Raw genomic sequence first — 27,449 nt, forward strand, 5'->3', positions numbered from 1 at the left:
CCAGAACCATGGCAAATGTGAAGCTACTCTCTATAGATTAAATGAGAGTGATGAAGAAAGAAGACCATTGCCCAAGGACTAAGATTCAAAATCTCTTAGAAGAGGGTTTGATAAACAAAAAAGCAAAATGAAACAACAACAACAAAAATAAAACCTTACTGGTGTCAATGCAAATTGCCTTAGAGTACAGACTAGAGTTAATCCATGGATGTTACCCAGGGTTGCCACGAGGTATGTGGTAGGGCACATAATATTTATAGAAGTGGTCACGAGGTCGGGAAGAGTTGATGGAAATTATAGCAAGAACTGCTGTGGAAGTGCTTGCTGCTGCTGCTAAGTCGCTTCAGTTGTTTCCGACTCGGTGCGACCCCAGAGATGGCAGCCCACCAGGCTCCCCTGTCCCTGGGATTCTCCAGGCAAGAACACTGGAGTGGGTTGCCATTTTCTTCTCCAATGCATGAAAGTGAAAAGTGAAAGTGAAGTCTCTACTTGATTGAAAAACAGGTAACTTAGGACACATAGCCAGAGAGGGTCTATGGCAGTCTTGACCAAGTGTTTATCTGAGTGGTTGTAGCAACTTATTCATAGAAATAGACCACTGACCAAGAGAATGTGTCTTGAGATGATCTCTATATAGGCTCTTAGGGGCAGGGAGACAAGGACCTGATAGCTTGAATGAAAACAAACTTATATAAAAGCATCCTCTGAACTGGGAGTCTATGAGGTCTATTAATACTGGGGGGAAATAAATAATTGAAGGTAAATCTCCTGCCAACCCAGAAAATCTCTCCCAAAAAAGTAGAAGATAAATAAAAATAGTTTTTATTACTGAAAGAACATTAAACTAGAATGAGATGTGCATTACAGGCAACCCCTAAAGAGTTTCAAAGATACCAAAGAATTTTACCTTTTTATGTAGCCAAGTGATACATTGTATAATGTGTTTTTTCCCCAAATAATAATTAATCATTGAGTGAGAGGGCTGAATAGCACCAATTGTTACATATCAGTTCAGTTCAGTTCAGTTCAGTCACTCAGTCCTGTGCGACTCTTTGTGACCCCATGAATCACAGCATGCCAGGCCTCCCTGTCCATCACCAACTCCCGGAGTTCACTCAGACTCATGTCCATCGAGTTAGTGATGCCATCCAGTCATCTCGTCCTCTGTCGTCGCCTTCTCCTCCTGCCCCCAATCCCTCCCAGCATCAGGGTCTTTTCCAACGAGTCAACTCTTCACATGAGGTGGCCCAAGTACTGGAGTTTCAGCTTTAGCATCATTCCTTCCAAAGAAATCCCAGGGCTGATCTTCAGAATGGACAGGTTGGATCTCCTTGCAGTCCAAGGGACTCTAAAGAGTCTTCTCCAACACCACAGTTCAAAAGCATCAATTCTTCAGTGCTCAATCTTCTTCACAGTCCAACTCTCACATCCATACATGACCACAGGAAAAACGATAGCCTTGACTAGACGGACCTTTGTTGGCAAAGTAATGTCTCTGCTTTTCAATATGCTATCTAGGTTGGACATAACTTTCCTTCCAAGGAGTAAGCGTCTTTTAATTTCATGGCTACAGTCACCATCTGCAGTGATTCTGGAGCCCCCAAAAATAAAGTCTGACACTGTTTCCACTGTTTCCCCATCTATTTCCCATGAAGTGATGGGACCAGATGCCATGATCTTCGTTTTCTGAATGTTGAGCTTAAAAGCCAACTTTTTCACTCTCCACTTTCACTTTCATCAAGAGGCTTTTGAGTTCCTCTTTACTTTCTGCCATAAGGGTGGTGTCATCTGCATATCTGAGGTTATTGATATTTCTCCCAGCAATCTTGATTCCAGCTTGTGTTTCTTCCAGTCCAGCGTTTCTCATGATGTACTCTGCATAGAAGTTAAATAAGCAGGGTGACAATATACAGCCTTGATGTACTCCTTTTCCTATTTGGAACCAGTCTGTTGTTCCATGTCCAGTTCATAATAGTTCATGCTAAATAATTTGGTGATTGGAGTAGCCCTTTGTTTTGCTAAATACTTTTAAAAGAAAAAAATTATAATTTGGGCGAGATAAATTAGTTTTGCTATTTGGAAACTAGGTTATATAGCTGATATCTTGCTTGATAATTAAATTTCAAAGAGATGACTCCTAGGCCTTGACTAGGTTGCCAGTGTCCTGGGTTACTCATTTACTGTTTTAAAAGATAAAATGTGTATATTTCAAAGAAACAAACAAACAAACAAACAAAAATACACATTTTCTAAAGTAAATGCCCTAAGAAAAGGCAGGTTGGGGGTAGTCTCTTATTTTCAACAGGGAGAATTAAGCCATTATATATATATATATGATATATATATATATATAATTGTATTTATTTAATTTTTTTGTGTGACATATTTGTTACTGCATGGACTTTTCTATAGTCGAGGCAAGCAGGAGCCACTCTCTAGTTGTGGTATGTGGGCTTCTCACAGTGGTGGCTTCTCTTGTTGCTGAGCATGGGCCTCGAGGGTGCACAGGCTTCAGTAGTTGTGGCACGTGGGCTCAGTAGTTGTAGCTCCCAGTCTCTAGAGCACAGGCTCAGTAGTTGTGATGCATTGGCTTAGTTGCTCCACAGCATGTGGGATCTTCCCAGACCAGAGATTGAACCCATGACTCCTGCATTGGCAGGCAGATTCTCTACCCCTGAGCAATGGGGGAAGCCCAAGCTTCTTATTTTTGATTTGTATTTTCCCTTACAGTGTGATCATCAATGGACCTCAGCAACCATGCTCCATAACAGAAAAAAAATGAAAAACTTGTAGCAGGACCAGAAATGGAAAAATAAGTGATATGCTACCTCTGTCTCCTTACAAAAATACTTTAATTCTTTCTCTTGACAAAGCTGAATATTTTTGCTAGGTGTAAAGATACCTATTTCAGAGGATATTGCTTGAGTATTGCAAACATAACAAAGAAGTGTAGATTAGGAGTTGAGAGGCAATAAATTGATACCATATCCAGACACTGTACACAATTGTCTCTACAATTTATTTTTTAAATAATAAAAATGGTGCACTGGTATGACCCAGAGGGATGGTATGGGGAGGAAGGTGGGAGGGGGGTTCAGGATGGGGAACATGTGTACACCCGTGGCGGATGCATGTTGGTGTATGGCAAAACCAATACAATATCGTAAAGTAAAAATAATAATATTAAATCCTAAATCTTACATCGTAAAAGTATATAGACATATATGTTATCACTCTTCACAGCTGCAAAGTCTATATTGTGGGGTGGTGATATAGTTTATCCAAACTATTGATGGATAACAACTTGTATCCAAGATGCACTGTTTAAAATTACAAATACTACTGAGCCAGATATGCTTAGGCATATGTATTTTAGGACTTTTGCCAGTGTATCTTAGGATAGATTTCTTTAAATAAGACGTCAGTGTAAAATGGGAAATGCGTAAGTAATTTGACAAATTCCTCCTCACGTTGACTGTAAAGTTTTGCTTCCCCAACAACAAAAATTTTGAGTTCTTGCTTCACTTTAACCTTGGCAACAATTTATTTTTGCAAACTTTTGAATGCTTGCCAATTTTATAGATAAGATGGTATATAAGCAAAGCTTTAATTTACTTTCATATTTAGCTATATCATTTAATTATCATTCAGGGAGTTTATTGTTGTCAATTGTAGTCAGTAAAAGAAGTGAACTTGGAATTTGATTTGGAATAAAACCCTAAATAAGCTTATTTTATTCTCCTAGACATATGTATCTCTTTATTTTCAAATATATATTTTAACAACAACAAGGCAACTATTAATGGGTAACATGTATCTCAGAAACATAGTTATTAGACAAATCAATGATATAGAAACATTAAAATGTATTAACAGATTCAAGAGGGTTGCAAAGTAAGCTCAGAACTCATAAAAATACAGAGATAAATACTAGAAAAATTATATGAGATGTAGAAAAACAAAAAGTAATATTGGTGAATCTTGATGAGAAAAAAAAAAAAAAAACTAAGTTAAAATGAGAAATCAGAAGGCTCAGAATAGCAATGCTGTTTAGATATATCTGACATCTAAGATGAATTGCTGACCTGTCATAAAAGTAGGAGAGTATAGGATACAAATTCTTCTTTCCAAAAGCATCTACTTACAATAAGTTTCAACAAGTAAATCTATATTTAGAAATATAAATGATAGCACATTAGTACAGTAAAGTATATTAAAAACAGTATAGCAGAGTATAGTCAATCAACTATAATTCAATAAAAAATAATCAAAACAAAGAAACATGAGCTATGGACAATTTTCATAAGGAGAGAACAAACACAGCACAACAAAATTGCCCTTTTTAAGCATATCTTTCATGCTACTCAACCACAGCTAAACTTTCTTTAACTATTTTTTTTTTAATTTTTTGCGTGATAAATTATATAGTCTATTTCTTCTTCCACATCTCACTTCAAAAGATTACTGGTTTTGAAACTTACTTTTCTTAGGGTATGTATACTTGTTTTAATTTTTAGAAATAGATGATTTTGACTGCAAATATCTACTATAGCATTATAATTGTAAACTCATCGATATCAAATCAAACTCAAATGAACTTATATTTGCCCACTTAGTTTCAAAACTGACATGGGTAAAATCCAGTCCTACATTCATTTGAAAGGAATGCATACTATAAGTAGTGTGAGTTAAGTGATAGGTAAGAGCCTTGTTTATGAGCACAAAAACAAGCAAACAAACAAAAAAAAAGCAGAAAATAAAATTTAGTAATAATTGATACAAGCTGTCAGATATTTTTCACCATCAGTTTTTATATGGGTATAAATCTCAGATAATATCTCTGAAAGTATTATGTCTTCCCCAATTCCATTCACCTCAGTCTCAGCAGAAAAAAAATACACAAAGCAGGAAAATAATATTCCTAATATTTAGAAATAAATATATTTTAAATATAATTATGTGGCTTGGGTTATTGCCCTTTCAATCAAAATTTTAATTTTAATTGGACTTAAGTGTAAATTTTTACAGTGAATTTCAGAAACATCAACTATATATACACAGAAAGGAAAATTTGACCTAATTTCTCCATGTGAAGAAAGCCTGGCTTTTATTAAAACATACAGTGGAATCATCAGTGTAATTCAATGGCCTTTTAAAAAAAGCAGATGTAAACTTATGCTTAAGTTATACAATAATATCTTAGCCGGTGACTCAGTAGTAAAGAATCCACTTGCAATACAGGAAATGCCAGTTCAATCCCTGGGTTGGGAAAATCCCATGGAGAAGGAAATGGCAAATTGCTCCAGTATTCTTGCCTGGAAATCCTCTTGGACAGAGGAGACTGGAGGACTACAGTCCATGAGGTCGCAAAGTGTAGGATATGACTGAGCAACTAAACAACAGCAACGAAAGAAGAAAGTAGCCTCATTATATAACCAGATGGTATAATTCTCCATGTAAAGAGTTTATTACAATGCTAATTTGAGATTATTCCAAAAACTAAGATCATGGCATCTGCTCCCATCACTTCATGGCAAATAGATGGGGAAACAGTGGAAACAGTAAGAGACTTCATTTTTGGGGGGCTCCAAAATCAATGCAGATGCTGATTGCAGCCATGAAATTAAAAGATGCTTACTTATTGGAAGGAAAGTTATGAGCAACCTAGGTAGCATATTCAAAAGCAGAGACATTACTTTGTCAACAAAGGTCCATCTAGTCAAGACTATGGTTTTTCCAGTAGTCATGTATGGATGTGAGAGTTGGACTATAAAGAAAGCTGAGTGCTGAAGAATAGACACTTGAACTGTGGTGTTGGAGAAGACTCTTGAGAGTCCTTTGAACTGCAAGGAGATCCAACCAGTCCATCCTAAAGCAGATCAGTCCTGGGTGTTCATTGGAAGGTCTGATGTTGGAGCTGAAATTCCAATACTTTAGCCACCTCATGCAAAGAGCTGACTCATTTGAAAAGACCCTGATGCTGGGAAAGGTTGAGGGCAGGAGGAGATGGGGATGACAGAGGATGAGATGGTTGGATGGCTTCACCAACTCAATGGGCATGAGTTTGGGTAGGCTCCAGGATTTGGTGTTGGACAGGGAGGCCTGGCGTGCTGCAGCTCATGGGGTCGCAAAGAGATGGACACGACTGAGTGACTGAACTGAACTGAACTGATCGGAAAATAAAAACACTTTTCTTTGTGATATGGTTACTCTAAATCAGATATTGATTAAGTGTAGACAGGTCTCAAAGATTATGACCAGGTGTAGCGTCTCTTAAGATGTATAAACACAGATGAAATGAATGAATTAATAAAGATTTGCATTTGAAACATGACAACTGAGAGGTTGACTATTATCTCAAATGATACTAGAGAAAAAATGAGTTCGGCTTGACATTAAGTTTTTCTAATATATAAAGCAATATTCAATGGGTATAATCTTAGTGATAAAATGTGTTTAAATGTGAGTGGATTGGCCATCTCATTTCTTAATTTTTTTTCTTTTCTTTTAATCAACCTGTAGGAGGTCATTTGCTTGAGGCAGAAGGTACATGGATCTGGAAGATACAGTTCCTGCTCCCAAGTTTATATTAATCTATTTCTGTAGAAGAAATTTCAGTGCCCTTTTGCTAAGAAGCCTTTTATTGTTCTGTTTTGCTTTGTTTTGCTTTTAAGAATCAGTTCAGTTCAGTCGCTCACTCAAGTCCAACTCTTTGCGACCCCATGAATCGCAACACGCCAGGCTTCTCTGTCCATCACCAACTCCCGGAGTTCACTCAGACTCACGTCCATCAAGTCAGTGATGCCATCCAGCCATCTCATTCTCTGTCGCCCCTTCTCCTCCTGCCCCCAATCCCTTCCAGCATCAGAGTCTTTTCCAATGAGTCAACTCTTCGCATGAGGTGGCCAAAGTACTGGAGTTCTAGCTTTAGCATCATTCCTTCCAAAGAAATCCCAGGGCTGATCTCCTTCAGAATGGACTGGTTGGATCTCCTTGCAGACCAAGGGACTCTAAAGAGTCTTCTCCAACACCACAGTTCAAAAGCATCAATTCTTCAGCACTCAGCCTTCTTCACAGTTCAAATCTCACATCCATACATGACTACAGGAAAAACGATAGCCTTGACTAGATGAACCTTTGTTGACAAAGTAATGTCTCTACTTTTGAATATGCAATCTAGGTTGGACATAACTTCCCTTCCAAGGAGTAAGAGTCTTTTAATTTCATGGCTGCAGTCACCATCTGAAGTGATTTTGGAGCCCAATAAAATGAAGTCTGACACTGTTTCCACTGTTCCTCCATCTATTTTCCATGAAGTGAAGAGACCAGATGCCATGATCTTCATTTTCTGAATGTTGCGCTTTAAGCCAACTTTTTCACTCTCCACTTTCACTTTCATCAAGAGGCTTTTGAGTTCCTCTTCACTTTCTGCCATAAGGGTGGTGTCATCTGTATATCTGAGGTGATTGATATTTCTTCCAGCAATCTTGATTCCAGCTTGTGTTTCTTCCAGTCCAGCATTTCTCATGATGTACTCTGCATATAGATTAAATAAGCAGGGTGACAACATACAGCCTTGAAGTACTCCTTTTCCTATTTGGAACCAGTCTGTTGTTCCATGTCCAGTTCTAACTGTTGCTTCCTGACCTGCATACAGATTTCTCAAGAGGCAGGTCAGGTGGTCTGGTATTCCCATCTCTTTCAGAATTTTCCACAGTTTATTGTGATCCACACAGTCAAAGGCTTTGGCATAGTCAATAAAGCAGAAATAGATGTTTTTCTCAAACTCTCTTGCATTTTCCATGATCCAAGGATTGTTGGCAATTTGATCTCTGGTTCCTCTGCCTTTTCTAAAACCAGCTTGAGCATCTGGAAGTTCATGGTTCACGTATTGCTGAAGCCTGTCTTGGAGGATTTTGAGCATTACTTTACTAGCATGTGAGATGAGTGCAATTGTGCGGTAGTTTGAGCATTCTTTGGCATTGCCATTCTTTGGGATAGGAATGAAAATTGACCTTTTCCAGTCCTGTGGCCTCTGCTGAATTTTCCAAATTTGCCGGCATATTGATGTGCACTTTCACAGCATCATTTTTCAGGATTTGAAATAGCTCAACTGGAATTCCATCACCTCCACTAGCTTTGTTCGTAGTGATGGTTCCTAAGGCCCACTTGACTTCACATTCCAGGATGTCTGGCTCTAGGTCAGTGATCACACCATCATGATTATCTGGATCATGAAGATCTTTTTTGTACAGTTCTTCTGTGTATTCTTGCCACCTCTTCTTGATATCTTCTGCTTCTGTTAGGTCCCCACCATTTCTGTCCTTTATCGAGCCCATCTTTGCATGAAATGTCCCCTTGGTATCTCTAATTTTCTTGAAGAGATCTCTAGTCTTTCCCATTCTGTTGTTTTCCTCTATTTCTTTGCATTGATCACTGAAGAAGGCTTTCTTATCTCTTCTTGCTATTCTTTGTAACTCAGCATTGAGATGCTTATATCTTTCCTTTTTTCCTTTGCTTTTCACTTCTCTTCTTTTCACAGCTATTTGTAAGGCCTCCCCAGACAGCCATTTTGTTTTTTTGCATTTCTTTTCCATGGGGATGGTCTTGATCCCTGTCTCCTGAACAATGTCATGAACCTCATTCCATAGTTCATCAGGCACTCTATATATCAGATCTAGGCCCTTAAATCTATTTCTCACTTCCACTGTATAATCATAAGGGATTTGATTTAGGTCATACCTGAATGGTCTAGTGGTTTTCCCTACTTTCGTCAATTTCAGTCTGAATTTGGTAATAAGGAGTTCATGATCTGAGCCACAGTCAGCTTCTGGTCTTGTTTTTGCTGACTGTATAGAGCTTCTCCATCTTTGGCTCCAAAAAATATAACCAATCTGATTTTGGTGTTAACTATCTGGTGATGTCCATGTTTAGAGTCTTCTCTTGTGTTGTTGGAAGAGGCTGTTTGCTATGAACAGTGAATTTTCTTGGCAAAACTATATTAGTCTTTGCCCTGCTTCATTCTGTATTCCAAGGCCAAATTTACCTGTTACTTCAGGTGTTTCTTGACTTCCTACTTTTGCATTCCCGTCCCCTATAATGAAAAGGACATCTTTTTTGGGTGTTAGTTCTAAAAGGTCTTGTAGGTCTTCATAGAACCATTCAACTTCAACTTCTTCAGCATTACTGGTTGAGGCATAGACTTGGATTACTGTGATATTGAATGGTTTGCCTTGGAAACGAACAGAGATCATTCTGTCGTTTTTGAGATTCCATCCAAGTACTGCCTTTCGAACTCTTTTGTTGACCATGATGTCTACTCCATTTATTCTGAGGGATTCCTGCTCACAATAGTAGATATAATAGGCATCTGAGTTAAATTCACCCATTCCAGTCCATTTTATTTTGCTTATTCCTAGAATGTTGACGTTCACTCTTTTCATCTCCTGTTTGACCACTTCCAATTTGCCTTGATTCATGGACCTGACATTCCAGGTTCCTATGCAATATTGCTCTTTACAGCATTGTACCTTGCTTCTATCACCAGTCACATCCACAGCTGGGTATTGTTTTTGCTTTGGCTCCATCCCTTCATTCTTTCTGAAATTATTTCTCCACTGATCTCCAGTAGCATATTGGGCCCCTTCTGACCTGGGGAGTTACTCTTCCAGTATCCTATCATTTTGCCTTTTCATACTGTTCATGGGGTTCTCAAGGCAAGAATACTGAAGTGGTTTGCCATTCCCTTCTCCAGTGGACCACATTCTGTCAGATCTCTCCACCATGACCCGCCCATCTTGGGTTGCCCCACGGGCATGGCTTAGTTTCATTGAGTTAGACAAGGCTGTGGTCCTAGTGTGATTAGATTGACTGGTTTCAGTGTGTCTGTCCTCTGATGCCCTCTTGCAACACCTACCGCCTTACTTCAGTTTCTCTTACCTTGGGCGTGGGGTATCTCCTCATGGCTGCTCCAGCAAAGCGCAGCCATTGCTCCTTACCTTGGACGAGGGGTATCTCCTCACCACCGCCCTTCCTGACCTTCAACATGGGATAAGAATACTCCTTCCCCAACGTACAGCATACTGATGCACACACAAAAATAGAAAAATTATTCATTATTGTTAATTTTTTAGTACCTAGCATATATTTCACCTGGACAGAAATATTTAGATTAAATTTCAATTATAGTATTTGTTTCATTTGAAAGAATTTTTGTTTTCCTTTCTTTTACCTTGTTCCTTTTAAGAGTATGTCAACTTTCATGTACATATCCCTCATGCTTAAACTGTAAAGCATGGAATAGATATACTAAATTCTAATATCCTTTATCACTTTACAAATTCTGTCATGTGTGTTTGTTTTTCTATTTGTAGTTTATCTGGGGAAATACAGATAACATTTATGATCTTTACTTGCTCATATGAGAATCACTGCTGTTAAAATATCCTGAAAACAACATTTCAAATAAAGCCAAAAATAATTTGCCCCATGCTGTTGTCATCTTGTGTGAGACTTAAATAAGAAATAACTGAAATAAAAGCTACCAATAATGCCTAGAAAACTGAAGTGAAACATAAACTCAACCATGACTGCATAAGTACATTTCCCCCCCATGGCTCTAACATGAGAAGAAGACAATAATATGTGAGATAGAATTTCTAGATATCACAAAACACACAGATTTTAATTCTAAATATAGTCAGTCAGTCAGTTAGCTCAGTTACTCAGTCTTGTCTGACTCTTTGCGACCCCATGAATCACAGCACGCCAGGCCTCCCTGTCCATCACCAACTCCAGGAGTTCACGCAAACTCATGCCCATTGAGTCAGCAATGCCATCCAGCCATCTCATCCTCTGTTGTCCCCTTCTCCTCCTGCCCCCAATCCCTCCCAGCATCAGGGTCTTTTCCAATGAGTCAACTCTTCGCATGAAGTGGCCAAATTATCGGAGTTTCAGCTTCAGCATCAGTCCTTCCAATGAACACCCAGGACTGATCTCCTTTAGGATGGACTGGTTGGATCTCCTTGCAGTTCAAGGGATTCTCAAGAGTCTTCTCCAATACCACAGCTCAAAAGCAGCAATTCTTTGGTGATCAGCTCTCTTCACAGTCCAACTCTCACATCTATACATGATCACTGGAAAAACCATAGCCTTGACTAGACGAACCTTTGTTGGCAAAGGAATGTCTCTGCTTTTCAATATACTATCTAGGTTGGCCATAACTTTCCCTCCAAGGAGTAAGCGTCTTTTAATTTCATGGCTGCAATCACCATCTGCCATGATATTGGAGCCTCAGAAAATAAAGCCTGACACTGTTTCCACATCTATTTCCCATGAAGTGTTGGGACCAGATGCCATGATCTTTGTTTTCTGAATGTTTAGCTTTAAGCCAATTTTTTCACTCACCTCTTTCACTTTAATCAAGAGGCTTTTTAGTTCTTCACTTTCTGCCATATGGGTGGTGTCATCTGCATATCTGAGGTTATTGATATTTCCCCCGGCCATCTTGATTCCACCTTGTTCTTCTTCCTGCCCAGCGTTTCTCATGATGTACTCTGCATAAAAGTTAAATAAACAGGGTGACAATATACAGCCTTGACATACTTTTTTTCCTATTTGGAATCAGTCTGTTGTTCCATGTCCAGTTCTAACTGTTGCCTCCTGACCTGCATATAGGTTTCTCAAGAGGCAGGCCAGGTGGTCTGGTATTCCCATCTCTTTCAGAATTTCCCACAGTTTATTGTGAGCCATACAGTCAAAGGCTAAATATAGTAAGAATTTATAAAATGGTTCATTTCTCTAGTTTCTTGTCTTTATATAATTGAGCATTGATGCACTAATGACATACTAAGTGGTGATCCATTGAATGTCATATTCTTAAAAATTCAAAGAAACACGTCTGAAAAATTGAACTTTTTATGATAAATGAGTGTCAATATTAGAAGTATACTTTCACATTTTTCTTGTTTCTATCAAAATTACTATATATTTATTGCAGGATCATAGACATTATCTTTTAGAATAATATTTTTGAAAATTTTTGATGGCTATAAGGATCATTTTTCTTCAAAAGTTTTGCTCTATTTTCCATGTTTCAAAATATGAAATCCAAGGGTCATGTTAATGCAGTTCCTGCTGGAATAGAAAGAAAGTCAGCAAACATCAAGCTGATTACACTTTGATTCAGAGTTCTCTTGAAGGACATGGAAGAACAATAAAAGTCATTCATTTAAGCAAAATCTTTAGTTTCATTTGTAATATTATCTTATTTTATAGAATCAAAAATGTAATTAAAATGATATCATCAATAAAGGTGTCATTTGGGAAGGTGATTATTAGTAATTAAAAACTGAGATGATCTATTTACTCTCATATCTAATCTCTTGTTTGGACATTTGCAAGAGAGCAATAGTATTGGAAGCCTAGTTTCAACATGAGATTCATGCACTGATAACTATGTAACATAAAGACAATTCAGAGTAGTTCTGTAAGAACTGCTTTATATTTAAATTTATGTTTTATATTCACTATGTGATTTTCTCTTGTGAAGTCCGTAGGAATCTGACTCAAGTTGTTCTTTGCCTAATGAGAAATGAGACACACATACAACTACTTTTGGGGACTATTGCCTTATTATGTGAATCACAAATTTTTAAATTAGTAATCTCAATATCTAAAATTTTGGTATACAATAGACTGAAAATAAATGGGTACTGTATGACTCCCTTGCTTTGTGTTTAAATATTTCTTAGCCTGTGATTGATTTTGAAGTTAATTCAGCTTTTTTTTTTAATAATTAATTGTGAACTAGGAACTAAACATTCAAAGTTTTCAAGGTGTCATTAAACTATTTTAGCAGTTGCATTTTATATTTATACATCTTAGTCTGTTTTAGCCTCATAGCAACTTTATTAAATTGGTACAACATGTTTAGACAAGAGATATGCCAAGGAAAAATTACCTCAGATCTAACTGTTGGTTTATAATCTGATACAGTTGGGATTATAAAGTAGGTTTGTATGGCTCAAATACTTTATTCTTTCCACTATATAATAAAAATAAATAAATAAATCAGGAACTATTTACTATTAAAAGTTGGCTTTGTAATATTTTCAAGACCCAGAAAACCATGATGGTGTGCTCACTCACCTAGAGCCAGACATCCTGGAATGTGAAGACAAGTGGACTTTAGGAACATCACTATGAACAAAGATAGTGGAGGTGATGGAGTTCCAGTTGAGCTATTTCAAATCCCAAAAGATGATGCTGTGAAAGTGCTGCACTCAATATGCCAGCAAAGCTGGAAAACTCAGGAGTGGCCACAGGACTGGAAAAAGTCTGTTTTTATTCCAATCCCGAAGAAAGGCAATGCCAAAGAAGGGTCAAACTATCGCACATTCACACTCATCTCACACGCTAGCAAAGCCATGCATGAAAGTCTACAAGTCAGGCTTCAACAGTACGTGAAATGTGAAATTTCAGATGAGCAGCCTGGATTTAGAAAAGGTAGAGGATCCAGAGATCAAATAACCAACATCTGTTGAATCATTGAAAAAGTAAGAGAGAATGGGAAAGACTAGAGATCTCTTCAAGAAAATTAGAGATACCAGAGGAATATTTCATGCAAAGATGGGCTCAATAAACGGCAGAAATGGTATGGATCTGAGAAAAGCAGAAGATATTAAAAAGAGGTGACAAGAATACACAGAAGAACTGTACAAAAAAGATCTTCACAACCCAGATAATTGTGATGGTGTGATCACTGACCTAGAGCCAGACATCCTGGAATGTGAAAGCAAATGGGCCTTAGGAAGCATCACTACAAACAAAGCTAGTGGAGGTGATGGAATTCCAGTTGAGCTATTTCAAATCCTGAAAGATGATGCTGTTCAAGTGTTGCACTCAGTATGCCAGCAAATTTGGAAGACTCAGCAGTGGCCACAGGACTGGAAAAGGTCAGTTTTCATTCCAATCCCAAAGAAAGCCAATGCCAAAGAATGCTCAAACTACCACACAACTGCACTCATCTCATATGCTAGTAAAGTAATGCTCAAAATTCTCCAAGCCAGGCTTCAGCAATACGTGAACTGTGAACTTCCAGATGTTCCAGCTGGTTTTCGAAAAGGCAGAGGAACCAGAGATCAAATTGCCAACATGTGCTGGATCATCGAAAAAGCAAGAGAGTTCGAGAAAAACATCTATTTCTGCTTTATTGACTATGCCAAAGCCTTTGACTGTATGGATCACAATAAACTGTGGAAAAATTCTGAAAGAGATGGGAATACCAGACCACCTGACCTGCGTCTTGAGAAACCTGAATGCAGGTCAGGAAGCAACAGTTAGAACTGAACATGAAACAACAGACTGGTTTCAATTAGGAAAGGAATACATGAAAGCTGTATATTGTCACTGTGCTTATTTAACTTATATGCCGAGTACACCATGAGAAATGCTGGGCTGCAGGAAGCACAAGGTGTAATCAAGATTGCTGGGAGAAATATCAATAACCTCAGATATGCAGATGACACCACCCTTATGGCATAAAGTGAAGAGGAACTAAAGAGCCTTTTCATGAAAGTGAAAGTGGAGAGTGAAAAAGTTGGCTAAAAGCTCAACATTCAGAAAACTAAGATCATAGCATCCAGTCCAGTCACTTAATAGCAAATAGATTTGATAACAGTGGAAACAGTGAGATACTTTATTTTGGGGGGGGGCTCCAAAATCATTGCAGATGGTAACTGTAGCCATGGAATTAAAAGACGCTTACTCCTTGAAAGGAAAGTTATGACCAACCTAGACAGCATATTCAAAAGCAGAGACATTACTTTGCCAACAAAGTCCACCTAGTCTAGGCTATGATTTTTCCAGTAGTCATGTATGGATGTGAGAGTTGGACTATAAAGAGGGCTGAGCACAGAAGAATTGGTGCTTTTGAACTGTGGTAGATCCAACCAGTCCATCCTAAAGCAGATCAGTCCTGGATATTCATTGGAGGGACTGATGTTGAAGCAGAAACTCCAATACTTTGGCCACCTGATGCAAAGAGCTGACTCATTTGAAAAGACCCTGATGCTGGGAAAGACTGAAGGCAGGAGGAGAAGGGGGTGAGATGGTTTGAGGACATCACCGACTCAAAGGACTTGAGTTTGGGTACGCTCCGGGAGTTGGTATTGGACAGGGAGGCCTGGCGTGCTGCAGCTCATGGGGTCGCAAAGAATTGGACATGACTGAGTGACTGAACTGAACTGAACTGAACTACTCCTTGGAAGAAAAGCTATGGCAAGCCTAGACTGCATATTAAAAGCAGAGATATTACTTTGCCAACAAATGACCATCTAGTCAAAGCTATGGTTTTTCCAGTAGTCATGTATGGATGTGAGTGTTGGACCACAGAGGAAGCTGAGCACCAAAGAACTGGTGCTTTCGAATTGTAGTGCTGGAGAAAACTATTGAGAATCCCTTGGACAGCAAGGAAATCAAAGCAGTCAATCCTAAAGGAAATCAGTACTGAATATTCATTGCTGAAGCTGAAGCTCCAATGTTTTAGGCCACCTGATTGGAAGAGCTGCCTCATAGTAAAAGACCCTGATGGTGGAAAAGACTAAGGGTAAGAGAAGGGGGCAACAGAGGACAAGATGTTTGGGTGGCATCACTGACTCAGTAGACATGAGTTTGAGCAAACTCAGGGAAATAGTGAAGGACAAGGAAGTTTGGAGCAGTGAAGTTCATGAGGTCACAAAGAGTCAATCAAGACTTATCAACTGAACAACAACAAATTCTCTTGTTAGTATCTTTAAGATCCATTGAGGGGCTTCCCAGGTGACACTAGGGGTTAAGAACCTGCCTGTCAATGCTGGATACATAAGAAACGTGATTTCGATCCCTGGGCTAGGGAATTCCCTAGAGAAGTAAATGGCAACCCACTCCTGTATACTTGACTGGAGAATCCCATGGACAAACGAGCCTGGTGGGCTACAGTTCACGGAGTCGCAAAGAGCCAGACAGGACTGAACCAGCTTAGCATGCAGGCACACAGAGGGGTCGAAGAATGAACACTGGTGGGACAAAGTTTTTCCATATCCACTTTAAAATGGATTAAGAGAAAATTCTGCTTGTCTAAAGGCAAGGAAGCAGCTTTTCAGGATTCTGCCTCCATTTGCAAGTCTTAGAAATGTATAATTTCCTATATACCACTATTAGTCATATTTTGTCCAATTATCACAAAACTCGAGACTTGCAGGTATTCACAATGTCCCCAAAAAGTAATTTCCATACAAACTGGCATGTATCCTTCTATAGCCGATTTTTTCCATCTCTTTCATATTATGGAATAGCAGTAGGTCATAAATGATCCTGTTTCCCTAGAATCGTTTCTGAACATTTTTGTGACCTTCCATGTTACAGAGAAAGATTGCTCTCTTCTGAGATCTCTGATTATTACCCTTCGATTTTCTCATGAGGTGCCTGTTTTCTCTACCTTTGGCCACATAAAGAGTATAAGTAGCCTATGGCTCCTCCTTTATTAGGAGCCAATAATCTGAATGCTATGTTCATTTCTCTATCATATCCTTCTAGTATCCAGATTGTTCTCTCATAACAACCTGCAAAGCTATTAATTACTTTTTTCACTGTTACTCAGTCCACTCAAATCATCTTCCATTCCTCCCTGGATTAAATTTCACAGTCAATCATTATATTCATTCTCTTATGTACACCATCATTACCCTTAACTGACTGCCTTTTTAAATTCTGTCCTCAAGAACAGAACTGCAGGTTCTCAAACATCAAAACCAACCACCTTCTATCTTCTCCCTCTGATCTATATACTTTGTGAGATATCATAATTTATAGTAAGAAATATATATGTGCTCTTTGCCCATGGTTCGTGGTTTATAGCTTCCAAAACCTTGGAATTTCCTGAGCAATAGGAGCAACAGGAGCATCTTTTATAATAAAATTCAGTCTCTTGCTGTATGCTCCTAAAATTGCTTCAGTGCCAAAAAGGTGAAATAGGTGTTTTATTAATAAAAAAATTGGCTCCTTTCCACCACACATTGGATTTATATCAATGAGGTGAGGTTTGGAAACCATTTTTAAGCAAGGGAGCTGACTTTCAGGAGATCCAACCTCATGATTTGAGCAGTGGAACTTTGTGTCTGGCTCTCCTGACCTCTGAGGAAAGGAGAGGAGGTGTAAATTGAATCAACTGCAAATGGCCAGTGATTTAATTTAATCAAATATGTTTATGCAATGAAGCCTCCATGAAAATTAAAAAAAAATACTGAAATTGGAGATCCTCTGGGTTTGTAAATATGTTTTGAGATGAGAGAGTAACACTCTCAGACAGAACATGGAAGCTCTGCATTCTTTCCCCATACTTTGTTTTGTGCATTTCTTCCATTAGGCTTGTCCTTAAGTACATTATACAATACTAAGCTGGAAATCTAGTAAGTGAAATGCTTCTCTAAGCTCTGTGAATCTTTCTAGGAAATTAATTTCTAGGAAATCAACTGAACCAAAGGAAGGGAGATCATTTGAACTTCCAATCTATAGCCCAGGTAACACAGATGACAACATAGATTTGTGACTGGCATGTGAAGTGTGGAGGAGGAGAGCAGTTTTGTGGGACTGAGCCTTTACCTGTAAGACTGACACTGTCTTGGGATACATACTATGAAAATTGAGTTGAATTATTAAACACTCAGGTGGTGATGGAAAATAGCTTGATGGTTTGATGGTTTGATGGAAACCTTTCCTTGCCCCACACACATTGGAATTAGTGACCAGAATCTTTATTTTGTTTAAAAGTAGTCTTTTTAAGACTCAATACTTAAAACAGACTACAGTTTCTTACATTGTGACCTCTATATTATGCTCTTTCCTACTTACTTTCTTCATTTAAAGGAAGCTGCAATGATCCCTTGGTATAAAAAGAAATAAGGTTTAGATAGGAAGGCAACACCTTAAATTTCATCAATGCCTGAAGGCATTTGGCATCTTTCCTTTGTTGGGGCAAAAATTCTAAAGGGAGATTTCTTCAAAATTTTCAGGTCTCCATCTCCTGCTAAGATTGCTGCTTCAGTCATTGGTTGTAACTGATTCAATATAGAAAGTAGGAAAAAAGTTTTTCTTCTTTCAGTCCTACAAGTTTGTGAATAGGTTGACTCTTACGGATGGTGATAGAAGAGGTGAATTCTCCTTTTCTGCTTTTAGGCTATCTAGCTCTAGATTGAGTTCATCTTACTCTTTAAACACATGAAAAATAGAAAGAATTTGAGTTTCTGACTAGTATTATTGCTTCAGGACTATCTACTTAAGTGTACTGCTGAAATAGGCAACATACTCAAAGTTTCTGAAAAGGTCCTAACACTACACCTTTAGTTGACAAGTGGCATCCTTCTAAAAAAAGGAAAAAGGTAAAATTTTCCAAGTCTTTTATATCACACTAACAGTTTCTGAGTGTACAATATCTAAGCAATTTGCTGGTCACTCCTAGTAAACCTATGATATGTGTAAATTCTTATAGAGACAACACAATTCAAGACCAAATTCATTAACAATTAGGCTTCAATTTGTCTTTGAATGATGCAACTCCCCTATAATAGCATTAAACAAGATGAGTTTTACTTCTTTCTCATACAAATGTCTTGAGTTAGGTATTTTTTTATTTTTAAATGTTCTTGCTTTGTTGTGCTTGACATGCTTCCCAATGGTTATCTTATTTTCAAAATGGTTTACTCAGATATAAAACACAAACACTCTCTCACAATTGCTGAAACTTGTATACATCACTTTTGTTCACATTCCCATTAAAATAAGTCAGTGTTATCACCACTTATAGCTGCAAGAGTGCCTAGGGAATGTAGTCTTGGTTTTAGCAGTTATATTCACGGCTACATATTGATTTGTCATAGAATTTGAGAAAACATATTGAATAAAAATAACCTGACTCTGCCTATTGTTTTTGTGGAATGTCTAAATTTATCATTTGTTAGATACAGAGCCTCTGAAATGTTCCTTAACCTTTGCTAAACTCAGTTTTACTGCTCACAAAATAATTAAGGTAATAATTCAAAAGAATTTATTTTAATATAAGTAGTGTAAACTTAAAAAAAAAAAATGTCCAAACCTAAAATTTGAGAGTTATGTTTTATTTGGTGGGAATTTTTAGGCCTCAAGACCAGGATACAGCATTTCAAGTAACCCTGAGAGAAGTGCTCTGAGGCAGTGGTGGGAGGAGTCAGCTCATATAGAAGTTTGCAACAAAGGGCAAGTAGACTGAACATCAGAAGATCACTGCTAATTAAGAAAAATCAGATATCTCAAGTTAAGGAATTTAGCTTTTTCTGTGTATGGGAAGACACAAGAGTCTAGGCTCAGTGAAATCATTACTTTCATATGTATTTCAGCTAACTGAAGCCAGTATCCTGCATTTTTCCTATCCCCCAAGCTTGACAGGAAGTGGCTACAGACTGATGGCTGCTGCTGCTGCTTAGTCGCCTCAGTCGTGTCTGACTCTGTGCGACCCCATGGACTGCAGCCTACCAGGCTTCTCCATCCATGGGATTCTCCAGGCAAGAACACTGGAGTGGGTTGCCATTTCCTTCTCCAATGCATGAAAGTGGAAAGTAAAAGGGAAGTCGCTCAGTCGTGTCTGACTCTTAGTGACCCCATGGACTGCAGCCTACCAGGCTCCTCCATCCATGGGATTTTCCGGGCAACAGTATTGGAGTGGGGTGCCATACTAGATAGCAGATATTATTCTCCCTTCTAGGCACTCTCTGGGCTCAGAAATTCACATTTGGAGGACCAGGATCGCTGATGGCTGTGACATCCTTGTTTATTGGCATGGCAGGAAATACTCCATTTTTCAGTCTCTCCTCATGGTAAGGAAATTTGACCAGTGAGTGTTAGGGAGATATTTTCTGACTAATTTTTTTCCCATGGTGCTTGGGTGTTCATCCTAGATCAGCTGAAAGTTCTGCCACTCCAGGTGTTAATTTCTGGATTAGGCCTATTGATAGATAATAAAAGATTTCCTGGATCTTCTATCTTCTAACGGATCCAGGAGATAGTTCCCTTGTTGCTCTTCTTGTACTTAGAATCACACCATTATAACTATTGATTCTATAGAGATCTGTATATCTGATTAATTACTTTATCTAGTCACCACTATATTTATTGGAGGCCTGGATACATAGTGTAAGAGAAGATAATCTTATAAAAAAAAAAAAAAAGAAGTAATGTAGTTAGTAACATTGACAAAGTCATATTGTAGTGGAGAGACAATGGCATAAATAATTTGGAAACAAAGAGCAAATTAAAACAATTATTAGTATAACTAGTTGCAGTCTAGTTGCAGTAAACCATAAGTGCATAGGAGAGCCAGCTGGAGAAGCCAAATTTTGGCAGGATCAGGTAGAGAGGAAAAGATAACTGCTTTAATTTTGTTTACAGAGACATACTTTATCAACTTGCAGGTCAAGGCATAAGGGAGAAAAGGTTACTGGGAAACAGATTTAAGCTAGTATATTTTTCAAAGTCAAAGTTATTAATCATATTTATCAGTTCACTTAGTCCCATGTAATTGATTTCTGTTGATCTGAAGTAATCAGGTTTTTTATTAGTTTGTCATTTATTATCCAGCTCAATGACATTACTTAAAGGCTCTCAGAAACTTACATTTGTTTAAATAGTTCTTGTAATTTTTAATGAGTCTTTTTGAAAACCTCCATTTTGTAAAAGCAGTGTAAAATTATGCTAGTTTATAAAGGACAAAATGTAAAGTAGCATGGTTAAAAATGTGAGTACAATGCAATTAACAGGAAACTTGGATATTTCTGAAACATATAACATTTTAGGATAATCATTGCAATTATGACTGATAACATTATATCAGGACATATCAGATGTTATGGATTTCATATAAATTTTGGATTTATCTTAATGACCTTTATCCATACATTGCAGCCTAAAGCTTACCTCCAGTCATTTGACAATGTTTCTAAATTAAAAATGTAAAATAAACTTAGTTTACCATTCTTTTCTGGTATGTCACAGAGATGTTTCTTTGAAGTAGCCCAGAGTTAAAGAAGACTAAAAAAGCTTAGTAAAACTTTGATATTTTGAAAGTTAGTTAGAAGTATCAAAAATGTTTTAAAACACAACAGGATCTTAGATCAATGAAAGGATACTTATTTAACCAGCTGTTAAAATAAATAAATTTAAATTAAAAAAAAATCAAAACAAAACAAGTATATAGCACTTAAGAGTGCAAAAACTCACACAGTCTGTTATCAAAAAGGAGCACTTCTAACAGAGAGAAAACAAATTGTAATCCTGCAATAGTTCACTCAACAAAATCCATTTAATTAACTTTAATCTAAATTTAGTTAATCCTGACTATATATAGAGCTTTTTTCTCTTCAGGATTCTTTTCCACAATCTTTCATCACTTCTGTATCTAGTCTGTCTCTCATTTTCCGTCAAATAATACTAATTTCTTCTTTTTCTTCAATAAAATGTAGCTTCATTCCTCATACTTTCTTACCAAAAACACACATTCTACTTTGCCCTGTTTACTGAGATGCTACTATATTGTTTTTAATAGTTTTAAATTATATGTTTAAATTAGAATCCTCAACTCTTAAACCCTTAATTTTTTAGTAAAAACTAAGAATTAAGCAATTATGAACAGTTTTTCACACTAGCATTCTATAGATTGGTGATCATAAACACAAGGAATAATTTTTTTAAAACAATTGTCTTTTTTATAGAGAACATCTCAGGGTGACACCAAATATTTCCATTAATAGTCCTAAATACCTTTAATTTCTCTATTTAGTAATTGATATCTCCATGTCTTTTAGCTATTTAATAAACTTCCATCACTTAAACTAGCACAGTTTTAGAACTTTAAGTTACTAAATATATGGAGAGGTCATTTTAAGTAGGCATTTCTAAGATATAATTATTTTAAAGAGTTTATCCTAAAGTTATTATCTCATATTTACTTTAAAGTTTCATCATATTATTTTCCTTGTAACAGATATAGTAAGTCTTATTAATTAAGCCTAAGTAAAATGAAGTATTATACTTAGTTTTTGATGACTTTTAATGACATGTCTTATATTCATTAGATCAACAAACATTAGTATCAGATATCAATTTAATATTGAATAGTTCTCAGTTCACATGAATTCGAAAGCTGTTTTGGCCAGTTTCTTTAAATGTAAGCACTTTTTATTAAAAATAAATAGAGTTATTTATAAATCCAATTTTGATAATAACTTTTAAAAGTAGAGAAATCTCATATGTATAATTTGTACACAGACACAAACAATCAAAGATAGGGATCTCATGGCTTCACTTAAAAGCTAGTTATGAGTCAGGTGTTAGGATGTAAACTTACTACCTTACAAATAGTTGGAGTGCATTAAAGTTGTTTGTTGAGATGACTAGAGTTACTATCTGTGCTGAGGGGTAATTCCCAGAGATTTGAATTTTAAAACTGCCACTTTCCCCCTCTTTGTTTCAGGTCCTGTCTGACTGAGTTAAATAAGTCCTTGTAGCCTATTTTTACATTTCTGGCTTTTAGAGATTTGCAAGAGAAAGTCAGTTGTTTTTAGTTTCCCAAAGAATGATTCTGTCAGCTAAAGATACTAGTATCAGTGACAAGATTCTAATGAAACAGAAATTTATTTTACTGGTATTATGTTTTAGAATTTTAGAGCTTAATTTGTCATGTTTTCAAAGGTTTGTATGAGGCACTCAGCAAACATCTTTCTAAGGCTACAAATTAAACCCAAAGTAAAATCACTATCTTTATCTTATTAGCCCTTGTATGTTAGTTTCTATTTTTTTTTTACATAATTTAAGATTATTTTATTTCCTTATGAGAGGAACTTTTTAACAAATGTTACAGGTGTCAATCAACCCTTGTTCAAAATTGGGCACACATCAAATCTAACATTATGGGAGTTTTATTCTGTAGTGAACTTTCAACTATTTATACAAATGCCAAGAGATACTACACAAAACATCCACAGAAATTTTTCATCTTTTTTTGAATTTTTCACAAACATTTCCTACATAACCCAACATACAACAGAGAAAGGTATATCTTTTTCTTTCAATTTGCATACAGTGGAAAAACAAGAATATATACATACATATGTATATATTTTACAAAATTTAGCTAAGAGACACAACCAATCTGATAGTTTAAATCTATAGGTGAGAAGTTATCTAATAAAAACAATCAGAATTTAGCATCAGTCACTTACATAACTATTATTCTGATTAATAAAACTTGCTATTAAGCTTCTGGTATATACTTATACCAGTATTCCATTAATTGTGTTGCTCCCCACTTTGGTTCTTCACAAACAGAAAATTGTTGCAAAGTAGGGGCAAGTATTTGCAAAAACAAACAAAAATCCCCAGCTTATTATAAGCATGAATGTGTGGTGGAATTTCCTCCCAAGCAATGGGCTTTCAAATTGTTAAGAATCACCAGAACTGAGTATGTCAAGATATTTTGCCTAAGTCCAAGAAGAGATGCCATTTTTTTATATCCAACAGAGGACTGATAATTAAACTTAGTGTTACATTTGGGGGTAGGTTGGGGGGAATTCAGCCATTTGAAAAATGTCCATCTTAAAAAAAAATGACCACCAAAAATAGGTTCACTAAATTTATTTTAAAAATCATAAAATGTTTCTTACAAAAGAGCATTACATTCTGCACACTGCTCTGAATAGAAGCCAGAAACATATGGACTACTGTTACTTTTCCTCCCTGTCCCACCACCCCAAATGTTACAGTGACCACAAAGCAAAATGTTCACAATAATTACATGGGCTGGGGTGGGGACCTCTTTAAACCACCAACAATGAACAAAAATTAAAATTCACTGCACTTTGCTGCTGTTTCAAAATTTCAATGTTAGTTTTTGGACACCCTCCCCCACCCCCAACCCTGTTTGTAAGGAACTAAAACATTACATCTGGTGAATAGCAAATATTTTACTACATCTCAAATGCAGAATACCTATGAAGCAGAGGGATGTTGGCTTTTTAAACAGAAGCAGATCAAGCAAACAACAAAAAAAGATGCAGGACTCCTTCAGTTCTTCACTGCTGCTGCTGCTGCTCCTGCTGCTAAGTTGCTTCAGTCTGTCTGACTCTGTGCGACCCCGTAGAGGGCAGCCCACCAGGCTCCTCTGTCCGTAGGATTCTCTAGGTAAGAGTACTGGAGGTTGCCTTTTCCCTCTCCATCAGTTCTTCACTAGTCTTAGAAAAACTTTCCAGAATACTGCTTCACACTGATTTGCAGCAAATACTGTGCATTTTATATCTGATCCTATGTTCCTGTAATGGTAATGATCTGATCTTTGGATCCTTCTAAAGGCTCCTCAGTTATGATGGAAGCTTTTGACTCATGACTGATTTGTTTAATCCACTTACCACCTTTGCCCATAAGATCCAGCCAAATCTTTGGGAATAGTTACTTTTGCTGTAATAATAGGCCAACCAAGATCACCATATGAGGCACGACCCCCTGCATAGGAATAATCATATCCAGAGCCACCCTGTGGTTCAGAGGCCATCTACCACTCTGAGGGGCTCCATGTGTCTATTGCAGAGTCCCAGGTTTCATCAGCACTGAAACCAATCATGCCATGGTAACGGTGTCCAGGTCTTCCTCTTCTGTAATAGGCCATTAAATCTCCTTCTCTAGGTGGTGGTGGTGGTGGAAGAGGAAAATTCCGAACTCTACTACCACCCCAGCCAACTCATCCAGGAGGGGGTTAAAGAGGTCCTTGACAAGGTCTCATATCATCATAATCTCTTCTGGAAGGAGGCATGGGATCCCCACCCAGACCAGGTAGCATTCCGTCAAAGCTACCTCTTCCCTGAATGGGAATTCCCACAGGATGTCCACGGTGGTCATCAAACATCATTGTAAAGCCACAATAAATATAGATTTCATCATAAAAATTGGGATCATGAGGTTGAGCGTGTCCTTTAATGGGAGACTTAGATATAAGATCAAGGATGATCTTTATGAACTGTCCAAACCTATCAGGTTTTCCCCCAATAAGAACAACTCTGTCAGTAGATTGAGGACAACATTCCTGGAAAAGCTTGACTGTTGTCTGAGTGTTCTCTCAAAGTTCTTTGATTTTAGCACCTTTGACTCCAATAATTCCTCCTGCTGTGCCCTGATGAATCAATAGTCCCATATTACAGTCAAAGTCGCTTCCTTTATAGTGTTGGCAATTTAAGCATTCCACAACATCAGATTAGAGTGGGAGCTGGCTGGTTTCGGTGGGTGATGGCAACTGCAGGCCGTCTTCCAAGGTAGGGATGATTTTCTTCAGAAATTCTCCAATCATTTCAATATCAGCACTGATACTCAATATGTGCTAGGGGTCAGTGCTGTCTGGGACTGAAACACTGGCAATTGTAGTCTGTACGGAGAGCCTTAATATTCTTGCCTCCTTTTCCTATCACTGCCCCAGCATTCTTGCTTTGAAGCAGAATGCATAATTCAACCATTTCATCAGTGTTTCTAAGTCTTTTAAAAGCTGTTCCTCTTCCATATCTTCAGCAGGGCATTTACCAAATTTGACACTGGTTTTGGTAAAGGTTTCCTCTGTTCATTTTCCATTTTCTTGTATTCAAGGGACACACCAATCAGTTATTAAATATATCTTTCCAGGGAAGAACTGAAGTGTTCTGGGCAGGACCAACTGGCACCCTAGTGCTGTAGTAGCCCTGCAAGGCTACCGTGCCTGTGCTACAGTGCTTCCTCAGCCAGTCACAGCGAGACAGAGAACATAGTTTTTAGTTTTTATTTACTTTATATAGTCCAGATAACTCTACTGTTTAGTGTGTTCAGTTAATATTCTCTTTGTGGCAATGTATATGCCTTGTCTTTTGACAGCACACTGGGGAATTATTCCCCAATGAAACATGTCTATTCTACAATATAATTAAACAAGAGATGCAATTATCTTATAGAAGTGCATTTAAATATACCAATTTTATATACTTTCATCTAAATTCTATTGACTTTTATACCTTTAACTTTAGCTTTCTTTAGGATCTGATCAACCTGCTTTTGGAGAAGGCAATGGCAACCCACTCCAGTACTCTTGCCTGGAAAATCCCATGGACGGAGGAGCCTGGTAGGCTTCAGTCCATGGGGTCACGAAGAGTCAGACACGACTGAGTGACTTCCTTTTCACTTTTCACTTTCATGCATTGGAGAAGGAAATGGCAACCCACTCCAGTGTTCTTGTCTGGAGAATCCCAGGGATGGCAGAGCCTGGTGGGCTGCCATCTATGGGGTCGCACAGAGTCAGACACGACTGAAGTGACTTAGCAGTAGCAGCAACATGTTTTTTTCTTAGAGGAGGAGTTTCAGAAAATTTTTGGTGTTGTTTCTGTGGCTGCTCCCTGTCCATTTTATCTACTTTTAAATAAAAAGCTCTGGGATCCCAAGAATGGCATTGAGCCAAGGAGGCCAGGCCCTTTGGCCTAACTGTTATATCAAATTATTGCTTGCCAGATATCTCAGTGTAAAATTTTCTAGCTCCTTTAAACATATATTTTAAAACTGAGGTAAATTGAAAGACTTGCTTGGCTTTTAACATGGGGTACCAGTAGCTGGTCCCTTTTGGCCTATTTAACCTGAAGTAGTGTAGTAATATCAAATTTTGTTTTAATCACATAAATGTCCATTTTATTTATTTCATTCTAGATAGCCATCCAAAGATTTCTTTATTCATTTGAGATAACTCCTTTTAAGAAAGTTCTACCTTGTTGGAAATTATAGCCAGACTTACCTTGCAAGTTTTTTCCTGTTGACATTATAATTATTCTAATGCTCTTAACATTCAAAAAATGAAGATCATGGTGTCCATTCCTATCACATCATAGGAAATAGATGGTGGAAATATGGAAACAGTGTCAGATTTCATTTTCTCGGGCTCCAAAATCAATGTGGATGGTGATTGCAGTCACAAAATTAAAAGATGCTTGCTCCTTGTAAGAATAACTATGATAAACCTAGACAGTGTATTAAAAAACAGAGATATCACTTTGTCAACAAAGGTCTATATAGTCAAAGCTGTTTTTTTCTAGTAGTCATGTATGGATGTGAGAGTTGAGCCATAAAGAAAGCTGATTGTCTAAGAACTGATGCTTTCAAAGAGAGTCCCTTGGATAGCAAGGAGATCAAAGCAATCAATCCTAAAGGAAATCAGTTCTGAATATTCATTGGAAGTACTGATGCTGAAATTCCAGTACTTTGGGGACCTAATAGGAAGAGCTGACTGATTGTAAAAGACCCTGATGCTGGGAAAAATTGAGGGCAAGAGGAGAAGGAAGCAACAGAGGACAAGATGGTTGGGTGGCATTACTGACTCAATAGACAAGAGT

The 27,449-nt window shown here is 37.5% G+C and overlaps 1 pseudogene; it reads right to left on the bottom strand.

Moving 5' to 3' along the window:
• Positions 1-24,283: 24,283 nt before the first annotated feature.
• LOC102396621 lies at positions 24,284-26,879 on the bottom strand (annotated as a pseudogene).
• Between the last annotated feature and the right edge of the window lie 570 nt (positions 26,880-27,449).

This window comes from Bubalus bubalis, chromosome 13, assembly GCF_019923935.1.
Source record: "Bubalus bubalis isolate 160015118507 breed Murrah chromosome 13, NDDB_SH_1, whole genome shotgun sequence".
Classification (NCBI taxonomy): domain Eukaryota; kingdom Metazoa; phylum Chordata; class Mammalia; order Artiodactyla; family Bovidae; genus Bubalus; species Bubalus bubalis.